This window comes from Triticum urartu, chromosome 5A (assembly GCF_056163025.1).
Source record: "Triticum urartu cultivar PI428250 chromosome 5A, HENAU_Tu73, whole genome shotgun sequence".
Lineage (NCBI taxonomy): Eukaryota > Viridiplantae > Streptophyta > Magnoliopsida > Poales > Poaceae > Triticum > Triticum urartu.
In genome coordinates, this window is record NC_141877.1 from 600015236 (window position 1) to 600033418 (window position 18183).

An 18183-nucleotide genomic window follows, 5' to 3' on the forward strand; every position below is an offset into this window, starting at 1 on the left:
ACCCCATTATCATTGATGAATCCTTTGATGCAAACTATAAACTGTTTAAGAATCAGAATGGTGAAGTGTTTGCCAGGTACTTTGGTACTAACTGCAGGAATGGACCGCCTATGAAGAAGATCTGGGTTCCGAAAAAGTGTCTGGAAAAACTTCCTGTGAATGTCTTCATGACACCTCACTTGAAGAAGACAAACCTCAGACCAAAGGCTTCATACGGTCCAATGGCTTCATACAAACAGAGGACTCACCTGAGTCACACTAACACAAATGTTTTGCAGGGAAACCATACTCAGGCATATGAATATGAGAGCGGTTCATCGAACCGTCATGTTCATATGACCAAAAATTATTCCGCTTATTCCTATGAGTATTATTGTCCACCTGCTAGACTGTTTGCTAAGGCTTCAAAGCCAAAATTCTCAGATGCTGCACTTAGACTTATTGCTTCTAAGCCACCCTTAAAGATGTGGGTGGTTAAGAAAGCTTAACTCTCTTTTGCAGGGAAAGGTCTCCAGCAGAAAAACAAAATCTTCTGACGCTATTGCTGGGGAATTTAAAAATCTTGTAGGGCGCAAGATAAAATGCCCGAATGGCATCATTATGTACCTCGTTCCTGAATCGCATGCTACTCTCCCTATTAGTCCTAATCTGGATCTAAGTTTTCATAACCCACTGGTTCGGCAAAAGTTTTTGCTTCACAATTCCCTTCGTGAAGCCTATCCCCCTAACTGCACTGTAAGGTACGACACCAGCGACTTCAAAGTCTTCAGAATGGATTATTGACAGTGGGTGTACAAATCACATGACTGGCAAAAGAAGCCTTCTTATGGACTCAACCTTACTTCCATCCGACAAGAGCCACATCACATTTGCTGACACTGGTAAAAGTAAGGTATTGGGTCTAGGTAGAGTTGCAATCTCAAAGGATCAACACATGGATAAAGTCATGCTTGTTGAATCCCTTGGCTTCAACTTAATGTCTTTCTCAATACTTTGCGATTTGAACATGATCGTAATGTTTGGAAAATATCGTTGCCTAGTACTAATGGAATCTGACAAGTCTCTAGTGTTTGAAGGGTATCGAAAAGATGATTTGTATGTGGTAGATTTCTCAGCAGGACCACAACTTGCAGTATGTCTTCTTGCAAAAGCTTCAGAATGCTGGCTTTGGCATCGGAGGCTTGGGCATGCTGGCATGAGGAACCTCCACACTCTTGCGAAGAAGAAGCATGTCATAGGCATCGAGGGCGTCAAGTTCAAGAAAGATCACTTATGCGGTGCCTGTGAAGCAGGGAAGATGACAAGGGCAAAACATCCTTCGAAGACAATCATGACTACTACACAACCCTTCGAACTGCTCCACATGGATCTTTTCGGTCCCACTCACTACTCAACTTTTACTACTTCTGCTTGCCTCTATGGTTTCATCATCGTTGATGATTACTCTAGATATACATGGGTGCACATAATCCTTTACAAGACTGAAGTGCAGGATGTCTTCAGACGCTTCGCCAATCGAGCTATGAACAATTTTGGCGCCAAGATAAAGCACATCAGAAGTGACAATGGCACTGAATTCAAGAACACTGGCCTTGATACATATCTTGATACCTTGGGCATCACACATGAATTCTCAGCTCCGTACACGCCACAGCAGAATGGCGTCGTCGAACGCAAGAACCGAACACTCATTGAGATGGCCAGAACTATGCTAGATGAATACAAGACTCCAAGAAAATTCTGGACTGAAGCCATTGACACTGCATGCCATACAATCAATCGTGTTTATCTTCACAAGCTTCTGAACAAGACATCTTATGAGCTCCTAACTGGCAAGAAGCCAAATGTCAGTTACTTCAGAGTATTTGGCGCAAGGTGCTGGATGAAGTACCCACACCACACCTCAAAGTTTGCACCAAAAGCACATGAGGGCTTTATGCTTGGATATGGAAAGGATTCGCACTCCTACAGAGTCTTCAATCTCTTTCATTACAAAGTGGTTGAAACAGTGGATGTGTGGTTCGATGAGACAAATGGTTCACAAAGAGAGCAACTGCCAAATGTGCTAGATGAGATTCCAGCTAGTGAATCAATCAAGCTAATGGGAACTGGAGAGATTATACCTTTTGAACCTCATCCTGAAGAAGAACTTATCATCGCAGCACCTGATCAACATGAAGACAATGCTCAGCCTGAAGACATTCCTCCCAACAACAACACAGATCAGCAAGAGCAAAGTCTTCGCCCCGTACATCCTCATGTTGCCAATGAAGTGCAGATTGACAGAATAATTGACAGCATCAATGCACCTGGTCCACTCACTCGTTCAAGGGCAACTCAGCTAACAAATTTCTGTGGGCACTTTGCATTCGTATCAATATCAGAACCCAAGAAAGTTGAAGAAGGCTTCATGGAACCTGAATGGATTCAAGCTATGCAAGAAGAGCTTCAACAGTTTGAACTGAATAATGTATGGGAACTGGTCAAGCGTCCTGATCCACGGAAGCACAACATAATAGGCACCAAATGGATATACCGCAACAAGCAATATGAGCATGGTCAAGTTGTCAGAAACAAAGCTTGTCTCGTTGCTCAAGGATATACTCAAGTGGAGGGCATTGACTTCGATGAAACATTTGCCCCTGTGGCTAGGCTTGAAGCCATATGCATACTGCTGGCCTATGCAAATCATCATAACATACTTCTATATCAAATGGATGTGAAAAGTGCCTTTCTCAATGGCAAGATTGAAGAAGAAGTGTATGTTACACAACCGCCTGGCTTTGAAAATCCAAAACATCCTGACATGGTATACAAGCTCAACAAGGCACTGTATGGCCTCAAACAAGCCCCTAGGGCCTGGTATGACACACTCAAATACTTCCTGAAGAGCAAAGGCTTCATACCTGGTTCCCTGGATCCCACTCTTTTCACGAAGACATATGATGGTGAACTGTTTGTGTGCCAAATATATGTGGATGACATTATCTTCGGCTGCACCAATCAGAAGTACAGTGAAGAGTTTGGATATATGATGCAAGAGCAATATCAAATGTCCATGATGGGGGAGCTGAAGTTCTTCCTTGGTCTTCAAATACGACAACAACGCAATGGCATCTTCATATCTCAAGAGAAGTATCTCAAAGATTGCCTGAAGAAGTTCGGTATGCAAGACTGCAAAGGCTTCACAACACCAATGCCAGCCAAACATCATCTAGGTCCTGACGACAATGGTAAAGAGTTCGATCAAAAGGTATACCGCTCCATGATTGGTTCTTTGCTTTATTTATGTGCATCTAGGCCAGATATTATGCTTAGTGTTTGCATGTGTGCTCGATTTCAAGCGGCACCAAAGGAGTCGCATCACTTAGCTGTGAAGCGAATTCTTCGATATTTGGCTCACACCCCAACTCTAGGATTATGGTATCCAAAGGGCTCAGAGTTTGATTTGATTGGATTTTCGGATGCTGATTATGCTGGTGACAAAGTTGATCGCAAGTCTACATCAGGCGCATGTCACTTTCTGGGACGATCACTTGTATGTTGGTCTTCAAAGAAGCAGAACTGTGTATCTCTCTCCACTTTACTGCGACAACGAAAGCGCCATCAAGATTGCCAACAACCCAGTTCAGCACTCGAAGACAAAGCACATTGAAATTTGTCATCACTTTCTCAGAGATCATGTTGTGAAGGAAGACATTGATATCATACACGTCAACATTGAAGAGCAATTGGCAGATATCTTCACCAAGCCCTTGGATGAGAAGAGGTTTTGCAAGTTACGGTGTGAGCTAAATATCTTGGAATCCTCAAATGTCCTGTGATCAGGCACACATCCTAACACTTATGCATATTGATGACTTAGATGTGCAACACACAAAGTAAAGTATATCTTCAATCAATGAAGACATACATTCTATGTGTGAATACATTAATGTGGAATTTGACTTCGGAGCGCCACGATAATTGTGCGCCGTGTCTGGGTCTAATACTTCCTATACGGTGGGTAACGCCACCACCAAACATTCCATTTGAAGTGTTTCACTCATGGCGTTACCTTGCAATATCTTCACATTTGGTTTGGCTTCGAACTCAACATGTCTTCATGATTATCTTCACTACGTTGATTATATAGATATATACATACTAGTGTTCTGTCCTCTACAGCATTCACTTATAGCTATGTCTTCTTGGTTGAATCTTTTGAACTAAGTGAATGTGATCGGACCCTAATCTCTCTATGCTTTCTATCTCAAATTCTATCTCTCCAAGTCATATGCATTCTATTGAAACTGTCGAATGTCTTCACTGCGTCCTAGTCAGCAGAAGATATAGAGACAACCATAAAGTCCGTCTTCAATGCTCATTCCTCCACATAAAATCCGGAGAAGCAGGAACGACCGCCCGACAATCCAGGCGTGCGTGGGACGTGGAACAGACCCAAAACTTCCGCAAACTTGCCACGCGTTCCTCAGATGCGAACCGCCAGGGGCACCTGTGTAATAGCACAGTGCCGCCCCTGAGCCTATAAATTCACACTTACCGCAGTCATTATCTCCTTCTTCCACCCTCGCACGAACCCTAGCGCCACCCCTAGCACTCGACGACGCCGGCGACGAAGCGCTTCGCTGCCGCGACTTCTCCGACGCCGTCTTCACGCCGATCGCGGACATCGTCCTCTCCGCAGTCGCCGTAGGTGTTTTCCGTCGCCAAGTTAGGGCACGGAGGACTGAACTGCTCGGCATCATCTCTCACTTCCGTCTAGCAGTTCCAGTGTGGTAAATAAAACTTCTTTTTACAGCCCCTTTGATCTTATGGTTCTTTTTACAGCCCCTTTGATCTTATGGTTCTGTCTTCTAAACTGATTAATCTTCAGAATCCTCTGAGAATGCATATGACCTCTTCCCCTTCCCTCGCACCTTAATGCTGTCACAGGTACATGTCCATGGGAGAATCCTTCGGTTCTCATAGTCTGCATTCATTTGCAGAATTCCTACAACATCACATAAACTCTCCTGAAGCCAGCTCCTGTTGGTCAAGCAAAAGAAAGCCTTTGAAGCCTTTCAAGTTAAAATTTATGGCTTCAGAAGCAGCAGCAAGGAAGGGGGGCAGACAGAGACGTGAAGGGACTTCCAAAGATCTGCCTGAAGACTTGGCAGAAATGTATAAAACGGATCCTGAAGAGAGCTATGGGCAGCGCAAGACCCAAATCCAATGGATTCGACGCTATTGGGCAGAACAATGGTTCAAATACCGCTTCGTCACCCAGGAGTATGCTGAAAAGAGTGCCATCAAGAGACCATGGGGGGATATCTTATACAAGAACCTTGTACCCAGGACCAGAGATGAAGCCATTGCTCAAGGCTTCTACCCATGCATGGTCCGAGGACCATAGCCTGATGATGCACATCCGTCGTCACTTTTCTGGTGTCGTGACGACAATCTATTCAAGCGCAACTACCAGTTTGCCCAACAGTCAGCGAAGCAGGACAAGAAGAAATATGGGTTAGACTTCAACCCTGGCCCCTCCGCACCAAGGGCAGATGGCACACGCTACGCAGAACCCAATATCATCGGTCCGTTTGCCAACCTTGAGGGCCTCATCTCCCACATCTTAGTCCAAAGGGCTGCCGTGAATGACCCTTTAGCTGACTCAGAGTCTGATGAAGCTCCTGCTGAACCGAAGCAAAAGCTGTCAAAGAAGCCAAAAGCTTCAAAGCCGCCCCTTCGTCAAAAGTCTCAAGGGCGAAGCCATTAATCTATCAAGTGATGAAGATCTTGGAGATGACGCTCTAGAGCAGCTCATCAAAAGCAAAGAAGAAGCTGAAATCTTCAACAATTTGTCTCTCTTTGATGTCGCCATCATCCACAGCTTCGTCGACGAATGGTTTGACACACCAGACATAAGCTTCAATGATCTGCAGCTGCCTGTTGGCCTCAGCGTCGCCTTTCAAGGCGCAATCGCTTCAGAACTTGCCATTGCTCAGCGCATTGTTGAGATGAAGCAGAAAATTGATCATGAAAAGGCTCAGTTCAAGAAGAACATGGCCAAGCTCAGTGTGCAAGAAGTGAAGAGCTTGAAGACCATGCTGCATGAGCTCAAAGAAAATTTTCTGAAGAAGCGTGCAGAAGCTCAGGGCTCACGTGAGCGGATGAAGTCTTTGGCAGAAAGATGTGTACAAGCCTACAACGAGGCTGAAAAGCGCAAGGCACTTGGGCGTCCAGGCATCGACCCCAAGATGGCCGCGAAGAAGAAGAAGAAGCCTGCTATGGCTGAACCAGAGGCACCTAGGCAAGAAGCGGTTCAAATTGTCTTCTCCACTGCAACGACTGGCTCGAAGCCAAAGAGCCGGTCAACAGCTTCAGAGCTTAAGAAGACAAGAGCTGCAGAGGCTGAAGCCAGAAAAAGGAAGAGCTCTGAAGCCTCTCCTACTGCCCCCAGCAAGAAGAAGCGCAAGGTCAAGAAATCTCGGGCTGCTCCCACAGAGCCCTTGATGGTTGAACCAATCTCTATGGTTCACCCCAATGCAGAACGCCAATTGACAGTTCATGAGCCTGCTTCCACAGAGGCTCCTGAAGCTGAAGCCATACCAGCAGCCGACCCAATTGCTGCTGAAGACATTGGTCATCAGGACAATGTACAAGATGATGCAGCCCTTCCTCAGCTTGAAATAAGCGAACTCATCAGCATTGGTCATCCTCTGACGCCAATTGCACAAGATGAATCATGGGCGGATCGCCCTCAAGTGGAAGAGGACTTTGAGGCCCAGCCCGCTCCAACACCACAGGCGTCGTCTGCGTTCCGCAGGCTTCGCAAAGGTCCTAGGCCTCAAGTCCATGCTGAAGACATTTCGGCTGCATCAGCCGAAGAAAATGAAGAAGTACCACAAGCTCCTACTTCCCCGCTACACCAAGAAGCAGTTCTCCAGGAGAACGTGCTTGTGACTGACCCTCCTGCTAGTCAAGCGGAGGCTGAAAATGTTGAGGCTGCCACAACACACACTGAAGCCAATGTGGAGCCCTCCCCACCAAAAGCTTCAGCAGACAGCAAAGCTACTGAACCAGACACTTCTGTTCCTGAGTCTGTTGCTGGTCCTCAATTTGATTATCATGTTGAGCACAGGCCTCATGTCCAGAAGCCAGTTCCAAGGCTGCCAAGGTTCCCAGGTCCTGCATCAGCACCTGGTTCCTTTGACATCAATAGCTTCAAGGCAGACAATACATTTTTCAATAGCTCCAAGAACCCCTATTCAAGGGAAAGGATTGTAGCAGATAGGTTCTGGAGCTATTCTCAGTGCAGCTATTATTCATGCATCCTATACAACCAAGGTCGCATCTTCCCGCACAAGCGCCTTGAGGTTGAAGCCATTGCTGGTCTGCCCTGCTTAGAGGAAGCACTGGATTGCTTCAGGCAAGTGGGTCTGCTGCCGTTTATAACTGATGAAGAGCACTGGAATGAAGAGCTTCTGCTTCAGTTCTATGCCACCCTCCATATTAAAGGATACAACAGAGATCCGAAGACTTGGGTCCTGGAGTGGATGACCGGCAATATCCATCATGAAGCCAATGCATTTGATATCATTGAGCTCATCGGCCTGCCCACTCCTGGCGAATTCTTCGAGGAAGGCTGTTAACTCCATGCTGAAGCTATTGAGAGCATATTCCAGAGGCCTGAACCCAATATGAGTCAGATGCTCTCAATGATGAAGCCACTGCCCCAAGATGCTCCTTATCCAACAGAGTTCTTCGTTGAAGACTTTAAGTACTTGCCCAGGACCATATATCACATAATCCGGCGGACTCTCTGGCCCGTTAAGGGACACTCTCCAAATGCCAAGATTGAGGGAGCAATGAAGACTATGATATTCTGCATCCTTCATGGCAAGTGCTTCAACGCATAGGATTTCTTCATACGCCAACTTGCAACGTCAGGCTCAGATTTATTTGGTTTGAAGTTCTATGCTCCTTGGGTGATGAAGCTGATCAAACTGCACTCTGCAATCTCGTATCAGCCCTCAGCCAGAAACCATCGGATTTTCTTGCCAGATGTGGATACCTCAAATGAAGCTATATATCCTGAGCCTGCCAAGCAACCGTTGAGTCTTCAGAATGCAGAACACCAGAGATTCACTCAGAATGATGAAGGTGTTGAAGCCATCTCCAGGGTGTATCCTTTGGCTGGCACTACACGTGCGCCACACCCTGCTTCAACTGAAGCCACAGATAGTGCAACTGCTTCAAGACCCAAGAAGCGCACTCGTGTTCTCACTGATCGAGAGCTTCTTGTGGCCCTTCACCAAAAGCAAGATAGGCATCACGACTGGCTAAAGCGTAAGATGAAAAGTCTCTTGGTGGATGTCAATCGTCTTCGAAACCTTGCCACCAAGAATGCTTTCGTTACACATGAAACCTGCCGTCGTACATGGAAAGGGCTCTCAATGATATGTACAGAAGCTGAACTTGAAGAGGATGGCTTCACAGAGCGATTCAAGTTTGAAGACTCTGAGTTTTCTTCATCTGCTGCCACAGTCACTACCAGAATAATTGATGAAGAAGACGATGCTACATCACCGCCACCTACTTCAGCACCTCCCAGCTCTTCTGCACCGCCAAACAACTCCAACGACCCTGCTGCTCCTGGAAACGAGTAGACACTCTATGTCTTCAAACCTTTTTTGGTCCTTGCTGACAAAAGGGGGAGAAGCATATGGGTTGATAGTCTTCAAGCGGGTCCATATGGGCGGGTGCTTTATGTTTTGCTATATTTTGCTTCGTGTTTACAACTCTCGTTTTTGCTTCATTTGGTTCTTTGAGTTGTAACACTAAAACTCGATGGTCGTCTGCTACTCGTTTGCCACCCTGTATGCGAAGATAAATTCCGCATGTGCGACGATAAATTCCGCACTTATCTCATTCTGCAGACGTCCATTTTCCATTATGCATGTCATTATCTTCATATACTTTCACATGCATAGTGGATTGTCATCATAAGCTGAAGTGGATCTCCACAAGTACAACCTGCCATGTGCATTTGCATTCCAAAAGCAAATTAACTTATATACACATCTTCAGGGGGAGCCCTTGCAACTTATGAAGACAATTCCTTATCCTTTACAATTTCACAGACTATATACCCCGTTAAAAACTTCAACTAGTTTGTCATCAATCACCAAAAAGGGGGAGATTGTAAGTGCATCTAGTGCCACCCCTAGTTGGTTTTGGAGTATTGACGACAAACCTAGTTGAGGGACTAATGTGTTTGTGAGAATTGCAGGATAACATAGGTTGAAGTCCCTCATTGATTCGGTTTTACTACCAGAGATGACCCCTAAAATGTATGAAGACATTGAAGACAAAGGTGGTATATGAAGATATTCACATTGAAGACTATGACAAAAGAAGACACGTTATGAAGCCTATGGAGCTCGAAGACTTAGATCTTTCATAGTTCTTTTTCTTTTGTGTTGAGTCATAGGAACCACCGTACTGTTAAGTGGGGTCCAGGAGAACCAGTCAGAATGACTGAAGTGTTGCCTAAATCAAAAACCTATGTCTTCGAGTGAAGACAATGAGAGCGAATCTTGTCCAGAGCCGGACAAGTCAGCTTTGCTTGTATCCCAAGCAAAGTTGCCATGAGAGTTTAAAATCTGACCGTTGAGACACGTGTCAGTTCCTTAGTGACCCAGGGTCATTTCGGACAAATCAGGTCGGGTTGCCAAGTGGCTATAAATAGCCCACCCCCTACAACCATAAACTGTGGGCTGCTCAGATTTCAGTGCACGACTTTTGTCGATTGAGAGCAACCCACCTCGAAGCCTTTGAGAGAAAATTCCTAGCGAGGAGAAAAGCCCTAACCACCCAGAGCCAGAGTAAATTGGGCATCACTTAAGTCTTCTTGTCTGTGTGATCTGAAGACTTATTACACTTGAGGACTGTGAATCCTCCAGACGGTTAGGCGTCGCGTTCAGAGCATCCAAGAGACATTGTGGATTGTCAGTGAACGAAGTTTGTGAAGGTTTGGGAGTCTACCTTGAAGACTTACCAGAGTGATTGGGCGAGGACTAAGTGACCTTAGCTCAAGGAGAATACGGTGAGGACTTGGTGTCCTGAACTGTGTGTTCGGGACTGGGTGTCCGGGACTGTGTGTCCTAAGGTTTAAATACCTAGCCGCTCCAACCAGACGTACAGTTGTCACAGCAACTGGAACTGGTCCAACATATCATTGTCTTCAACGAGTCACTGGTTTCATCTTCACTTCCTTTTCTTACTGTTACTCATTGTGAAGACATTGCATGCTTGCTTTATCTTTTGTCTTCACAACATGAATGTATGATCTGTTTGGCTTCATAACTTCTTCCTACCTGATCCTTATTACACTGCAGCTGTTTGTCGTTGTGCTTTCACTCTATTGAATACTTGACCATGGTTGGCCTAGTGTAATCTAACTTCCGCTGCATAGTAATAGGCATAATCTTCGCTGTTTGTCTTCATAACTCCCACGTTTTGAAGACGTTCATAAAAATCGCCTATTCACCCCCCCTCTAGTCGATATAACGCACTTTCAATGGTGTCCTCCATAAGCTTTGGAGTGACACTTGCGTAGGATCTGTTCCTGTTCATGCTCAGGTACACAACGTCTAATAACACCATCTACTCCTTCTTTATACAGATGTGGGTCATCCCAAAAGTAATGCCTCAAATCATAGAAGAACTTTTTCTTTTGCTGGTATGTGAAACTAGGTGGTATAAACTTAGCAACAATGTAATGAGCATAATCAGCATACCATGGAACAGTATGAGAAGCATTTATGACATTTAATTTTTCATCAGGAAAGCTATCATCAATAGGTAGTGGGTCATCAAGCACATTTTCTAACCTAGACAAGTTGTCTGCAACGGGGTTCTCAGCTCCTTTTCTATCAACAATATGCAAATCAAATTCTTGTAGTAAGAGAACCCATCTAATAAGTCTAGGTTTAGCATTCTTTTCCATAAGATATTTAATAGCCGCATGATCAGTGTGAATAGTTACTTTAGAATCAACAATATAAGGTCTAAACTTATCACAAGCAAATACGACTGCTAAGAATTCTTTTTCAGTAGTAGCATAATTTCTTTGAACATTGTCTAGAGTTTTTCTAGCATATGGAATAACATTTAGTTTCTTATCAACTCTTTGTCCTAGAACAACACCTACAACATAATCACTAGCATCACACATAATTTCAAAGGGTAAATTCCAATCAAGTGGCTGAACAATAGGTGCAGAGATCAATGCTTTCTTAAGTATTTCAAATGCTTCTACACAATCATCATCAAAGACAAATGGTATATCTTTTTGTAATAAATTAGTCAGAGGCCGAGAGATTTTTGAGAAGTCCTTAATGAACCTCCTATAAAAACCGGCATGACCAAGGAAACTTCTTATACCTTTGATGTCCTTGGGACATGGCATCTTTTCAATAGCATCAACCTTGGCTTTATCAACATCAATACCTCTTTCAGAAACTTTATGCCCCAAGACAATACCTTCATTAACCATAAAGTGACACTTTTCCCAATTCAAGACAAGATTAGTTTCTTCACATCTCTGCAAAACTCGATCAAGGTTGCTCAAGCAATCATCAAAAGAAGATCCATAGACGGAAAAGTCGTCCATGAAAACCTCACAAAAGTCAGAGAATATAGCCATCATGCATCTTTGAAAGGTAGCAGGTTCATTACATAAACCAAAAGGCATACGTCTATAAGCAAAAGTACCAAAAGGGCATGTAAAAGTAGTTTTTGATTGATCTTTGGCTGACACGGGTATTTGAGAGAAACCATAATAACCATCTAGAAAGCAAAAGTGTGTATGTTTGGACAATCTTTCTAGCATTTGATCGATAAAAGGTAAGTGGTAATGATATTTTTTAGTAGCCTTATTTAATTTGCGGAAATCAATTACCATCCTATAACCTGTAATAATTCTTTGAGGAATCAATTCATCTTTATCATTAGGAACAATAGTAATACCTCCCTTCTTAGGGACACAATGGACAGGGCTTACCCATTGACTATCAACAATGGGATAAATTATACCTGCCTCAAGGAGCTTTAGTATCTCCTTTCTTACCACTTCTTTCATTTTAGGATTCAACCGGCGTTGATGATCACGAACTGGTTTAGCATCTTCTTCCAAATTAATTTTATGTTGACATAGAGTGGGACTAATGCCCTTAAGATCATCAAGAGTATACCCAATAGCAGCGCGGTGCTTCTTCAGAGTTTTCAATAATCTCTCTTCCTCATGCTCTGAAAGGTTAGCACTGATAATAACAGGATATATCTCTTTCTCATCAAGATAAGCATATTTAAGAGTATCAGGTAACAGTTTAAGCTCAAACACGGTATCACCCTTGGGTGGAGGAGGATCCCCTAGGATCTCAACAGGTAAATTGTTTTTCAGAACAGGTTCCTGTTTAAAGAATACTTCATCTAATTCCCTTCTTTCATTCATAAACATATCATTTTCATGGTCTAGCAAGTATTGTTCTAAAGGATCACTAGGAGGTACGGCAATAGAAGCAAGACCAATAATTTCGTCCTTACTAGGTAATTCTTCTTCACGGTGTTGTCTACTAAATTTAGAAAAATTAAATTCATGAGTCATATCATCTAAACCGATAGTAACAACATCTCTTTTGCAATCTATGGTAGCATTAACAGTATTTAAGAAGGGTCTACCAAATATAATGGGACAAAAGCTATCTTGTGGGGAACCAAGAACAAGAAAATCAGCAAGATATTTAGTTTTCCCACACAAGACTTCAACATCTCTAATAATTCCCATTGGTGAAATAGTATCTCTATTGGCAAGTTTAATTGTGACATCAATATCTTCCATCTCAGCAGGTGCAATATCATGCATAACTTCTTCGTATAAGGAATAAGGTATTGCACTAGCACTAGCACCCATATCACATAAGCCATGATAACAATGATCTCCTATTTTAACAGAAATAACAGGCATGCCTACCACAGGTCTAGGTTTATCTTTATCACGGGGTTTAGCAATTCTAGCAGTTTCATTATAGAAATAAATAACATGCCCATCTATATTATCAGACAAGAGATCTTTAACAATAGCAATATTAGGTTCAACTTTAACTTGCTCAGGAGGTGTATATATTTTAATATTGCTTTTACGAACCACAGTTGAAACTTTAGCATGATCCTTTATCCTAACAGGGAAATGTGGTTTCTCAACATAAGAAGTAGGAACAATAGGATCATTATAAGTGATAGTCTTTTCTTCAACTTTAATAGGTGCAGCTACTTTTACTTCTATGTGATGATGATATTTAAACCACTTCAACTTGGGGAGATCAACATAAGCAACAAAAGATTCACAGAAAGAAGCTACTATCTCAGAGTCAAGTCCATATTTAGTGCTAAATTTACGAAAAATATCGGTATCCATAAAAGATTTAACACAATCAAAACTAGGTGTCATACCTGACTCCTTACCATTGTCGAGGTCCCAATCTTCAGAGTTGCATTTAATTCTTTCCAATAAATCCCATTCGAATTCAATCTTCAGGGTCTTCATCATAAAAGAGCCAGCACAAGAAGTATCAAGCATGGTGCGATTGTTACCAGAAAGCCGAGCATAAATTTTTTGAATAATCATTTCTCTTGAGAGCTCATGATTGGGGCATGAATATAACATTGATTTAAGCCTCCCCCAAGATTGAGCGACGCTTTCTCCTTCGAGAGGCCAAAATTTATATATATATATATAAAATTGCGATCACGATGAACAAGGTGCATAGGATAAAACTTCTGATGAAATTCCAATTTCAATCGTTTGTAATTCCAAGACCTCATATCATCACATAGCCTATACCATGTCGATGCATCTTCCCTCAAAGATAAGGGGAAGACCTTCTTCTTAACAACATCTCTGGGTACACCCGCAAGCTTAAATAATCCACAAACTTCATCCACATATATCAGATGTTCATTGATATGTCTCCGTCGTATCTACTTTTCCAAACACTTTTGCCCTTGTTTTGGACTCTAACTTGCATGATTTGAATGGAACTCACCCAGACTGACGCTGTTTTCAGCAGAATTACCATGGTGTTATTTATGTGCAGAAACAAACGTTCTCGGAATGACCTGAAACTTCACGGAGCGACTTTTCAGAAAATATGAAAAATACCTGCAAAAGATGAAGGCCAGGGGGCCCACCACCTCTCCACGAGGGTGGGGGCGCGCCCCCTACCTCATGGGCCCCATATTGCCTCTCCGACTCCAACTCCAACTCCATATATTGTGTTTCGGGGAGAAAAAATCAGAGAGAAGAAATCATCGCGTTTTACGATATGGAGCCGCCGCCAAGCCTTAAAACCTCTCAGGAGGGCTGATCTGGAGTCCGTTTGGAGCTCCGGAGAGGGGAATCCGTCGCCATCGTCATCATCAACCATCCTCCATCACCAATTTCATGATGCGTGAGTAATTCCATCGTAGGCTTGCTGGACGGTGATGGGTTGGATGGGATCTATCATGTAATCGAGTTAGTTTTGTTAGGGTTTGATCCCTAGTGTCCACTATGTTCTGAGATTGATGTTGCTATGACTTTGCTATGCTTAATGCTTGTCACTAGGGCCCGAGTGCCATGATTTCAGATCTGAACCTATTATGTTTTCATCAATATATGAGTGTTCTTAATCCTATCTTGCAAGTCTGTAGTCACCTATTATGTGTTGTGATCCGTTAACCCCGAAGTGACAATAATCGGGATACTTACCGGTGATGACCGTAGTTTGAGGAGTTCATGTATTCACTATGTGTTAATGCTTTGTTCCGGTTCTCTATTAAAAGGAGGCCTTAATATCTCTTAGTTTCCGTAAAGACCCCGCTGCCATGGGAGGGTAGGACAAACGATGTCATGCAACTTTTTTCCATAAGCACGTATGACTATATTCATAATACATGCCTACATTATATCAATGAACTAGAGCTAGTTCTATGTCACCCTAGGTTATGACTGTTACATGATGAACCGCATCCGGCATAATTCTCCATCACTGATCCGTTGCCTGCGAGCTTTCCATATATTGTTCTTCGCTTATTTACTTTTCTGTTGCTATTGCTATCATCACTACAAAATACCAAAAACATTACTTTTACTACTGTTACCTTTTGTTACCGTTATCACTACTATCATATTACTTTGCTACTAAACACTTTGCTGCAGATATTAAGTTTCCAGGTGTGGTTGAATTGACAACTCAACTGCTAATACTTGAGAATATTCTTTGGCTCCCCTTGTGTCAAATCAATAAATTTGGGTTGAATACTTTACCCTCGAAAACTGTTGCGATCCCCTATACTTGTGGGTTATCAAGACTATTTTCTGGCGCCGTTGCTGGGGAGCATAGCTCTATTCTTTGAGTTACTTGGGATATATATATCTGCTTATCATTATGAAGAACTTGAGAGATCCAAAAACCAAGATCTATCCCTCAACTACGAGGGGAGGTAAGGAACTGCCATCTAGCTCTGCACTTGATTCACCTTCTGTTTTGAGTAAGCTTGCGACACCTACACCTGCTTCTGCTATTCGTTCTGATATGTCACATGTTATTGATGATGCCACTTCTTCTATGCATGATACTTATGATGAAACTACCTCTATGCCTGATACTACTGTGCCACTTAGTGATTTTCTTGATGAACAACTTGCTAGGGCTAGAGAGATTGAAAATATTGAATCTGATGATACTGATGAAAGTGATGATGAAGAATCACTTGTTATTCCTAAGGGTTATGTTTTTGATCAAGAAGCTTCTTTAGCTATTTTAGCTTGCAAAAATAGAAATGAACTCAAAAGGTTATTAGCTAAATGGAGTAAGCAATCTCTAAATGCTAGAATGAAACCTGACCCTGCTTTTGCTACTTCACCTATCTTTGTTACTGATAAGGATTATGAATTCTCTGTTGATCCTGATATAATTACTTTGGTTGAATCTGATCCTTTTTATGGTTATGAATCTGAAACTGTTGTGGCACATCTTACTAAATTGAATGATATAACCACCCTGTTCACTAAAGATGAGAGAACTCGTTACTTTTATATCCTTAAAATATTTCCGTTCTCATTAAAGGGTGATGCTAAGATATGGTTTAATTCTCTTGATCCTGGTTGTGTGCGTAGTCCCCAGGATATGATTTATTACTTCTCTGCTAAATATTTCCCTGCTCATAAGAAACAAGCTGCTTTAAGGGATATATATTTTTTTGTGCAAATTGAAGAAGAGAGTCTCCCACAAGCTTGGGAGAGGATTCTCCAATTACTTAATGCTTTGCGTGATCATCCTCTTAAGAAAAATGAAATACTTGATATCTTTTATAATGGACTAACCGATGCCTCCAGAGATTACGTGGTTAGTTGTGCTGGTTCTGTTTTCAGGGAAAGAACACCGGATGAAGCTGAAATTCTATTGAATAATATGTTGACAAATGAAAATAATGTTGGAAATATGCCCTAGAGGCAATAATAAAATGGTTATTATTATATTTCCTTGTTCATGATAATTGTCTATTGTTCATGCTATAATTGTGTTATCTGGAAATCGTAATACATGTGTGAATATATAGACCACAACATGTCCCTAGTAAGCCTCTAGTTGACTAGCTCGTTGATCAATAGATGGTTACGGTTTCCTGACCATGGACATTGGATGTCATTGATAGCGGGATCACATCATTAGGAGAATGATGTGATGGACAAGACCCAATCCTAAGCATAGCACAAGATCGTGTAGTTCGTCTGCTAGAGCTTTTCTAAGTGTCAAGTATCATTTCCTTAGACCATGAGATTGTGCAACTCCCGGATACCGTAGGAGTGCTTTGGGTGTACCAAACGTCACAACGTAACTGGGTGGCTATAAAGGTACACTACAGGTATCTCCGAAAGTGTCTGTTGGGTTGGCATTAATCGAGACTGGGATTTGTCACTCCCTATGACGGAGAGGTATCTCTGGTCCCACTCGGTAATGCATCATCATAATGAGCTCAGTGTGACTAAGTAGTTGGTCACGGGATGATGTGTTACGGAACGAGTAAAGTGACTTGCCGGTAACGAGATTGAACAAGGTATTGGGATACCGACGATCGAATCTCGGGCAAGTAACGTACCGATTGACAAAGGGAATTGAATACGGGATTGATTGAATCCTCGACATCGTGGTTCATCCGATAAGATCATCGTGGAATATGTGGGAGCCAACATGGGTATCCAGATCCCGCTGTTGGTTATTGGCCGGAGAGTTGTCTCGGTCATGTCTACATGGTTCCCGAACCCGTAGGGTCTACACACTTAAGGTTCGGTGACGCTAGGGTTGTAGAGATATTAGTATGCGGTAACCCGAAAGTTGTTCGGATTCCCGGATGAGATCCCGGACATCACGAGGAGTTCCGGAATGGTCCGGAGGTAAAGATTTATATATAGGAAGACCAGTTTCGGCCATCGGGAAAGTTTCGGGGGTCACCGGTATTGTATCGGGACCACCGGAAGGGTCCCGGCCTCCCGGGGGTCCACCAGGTGGGGCCACCTATCCCGGAGGGCCCCATGGGCAGAAGTGGGAGGGAACCAGCCCCTGGTGGGCTGGTGCTCCCCCCTTGGGCCTCCTCTCGCGCCTAGGGTTAGAAACCCTAGGGGTGGGGGCGCCTCCACTTGGCTTGGGGCCCAAGCCACCCCCTTGGCCGCCCCCCATCTAGATGGGATCTAGAGGGGCCGGCACCCCCCTGGCCCCTATATATAGTGGAGGGGAGGGAGGGCAGCCGCACCCAAGTACCTGGCGCCTCCCTCTTCCCCCGTGACACCTCTCCCTCTCGTTGGTGCTTGGCGAAGCCCTGCCGAGATCCCGCTGCTTCCACCACCACGCCGTCGTGCTGCTGGATCTCCATCAACCTCTCCTCTCCCCTTGCTGGATCAAGAAGGAGGAGACGTCTCTCCCAACCGTACATGTGTTTAACACGGAGGTGCTGTCCGTTCGGCGCTCAGTCATCGGTGATTTGGATCACGACGAGTACGACTCCATCAACCCCGTTCTCTTGAACGCTTCCGCTCGCGATCTACAAGGGTATGTAGATGCACTCCTCTTCCCCTCATTGCTAGATGACTCCATAGAT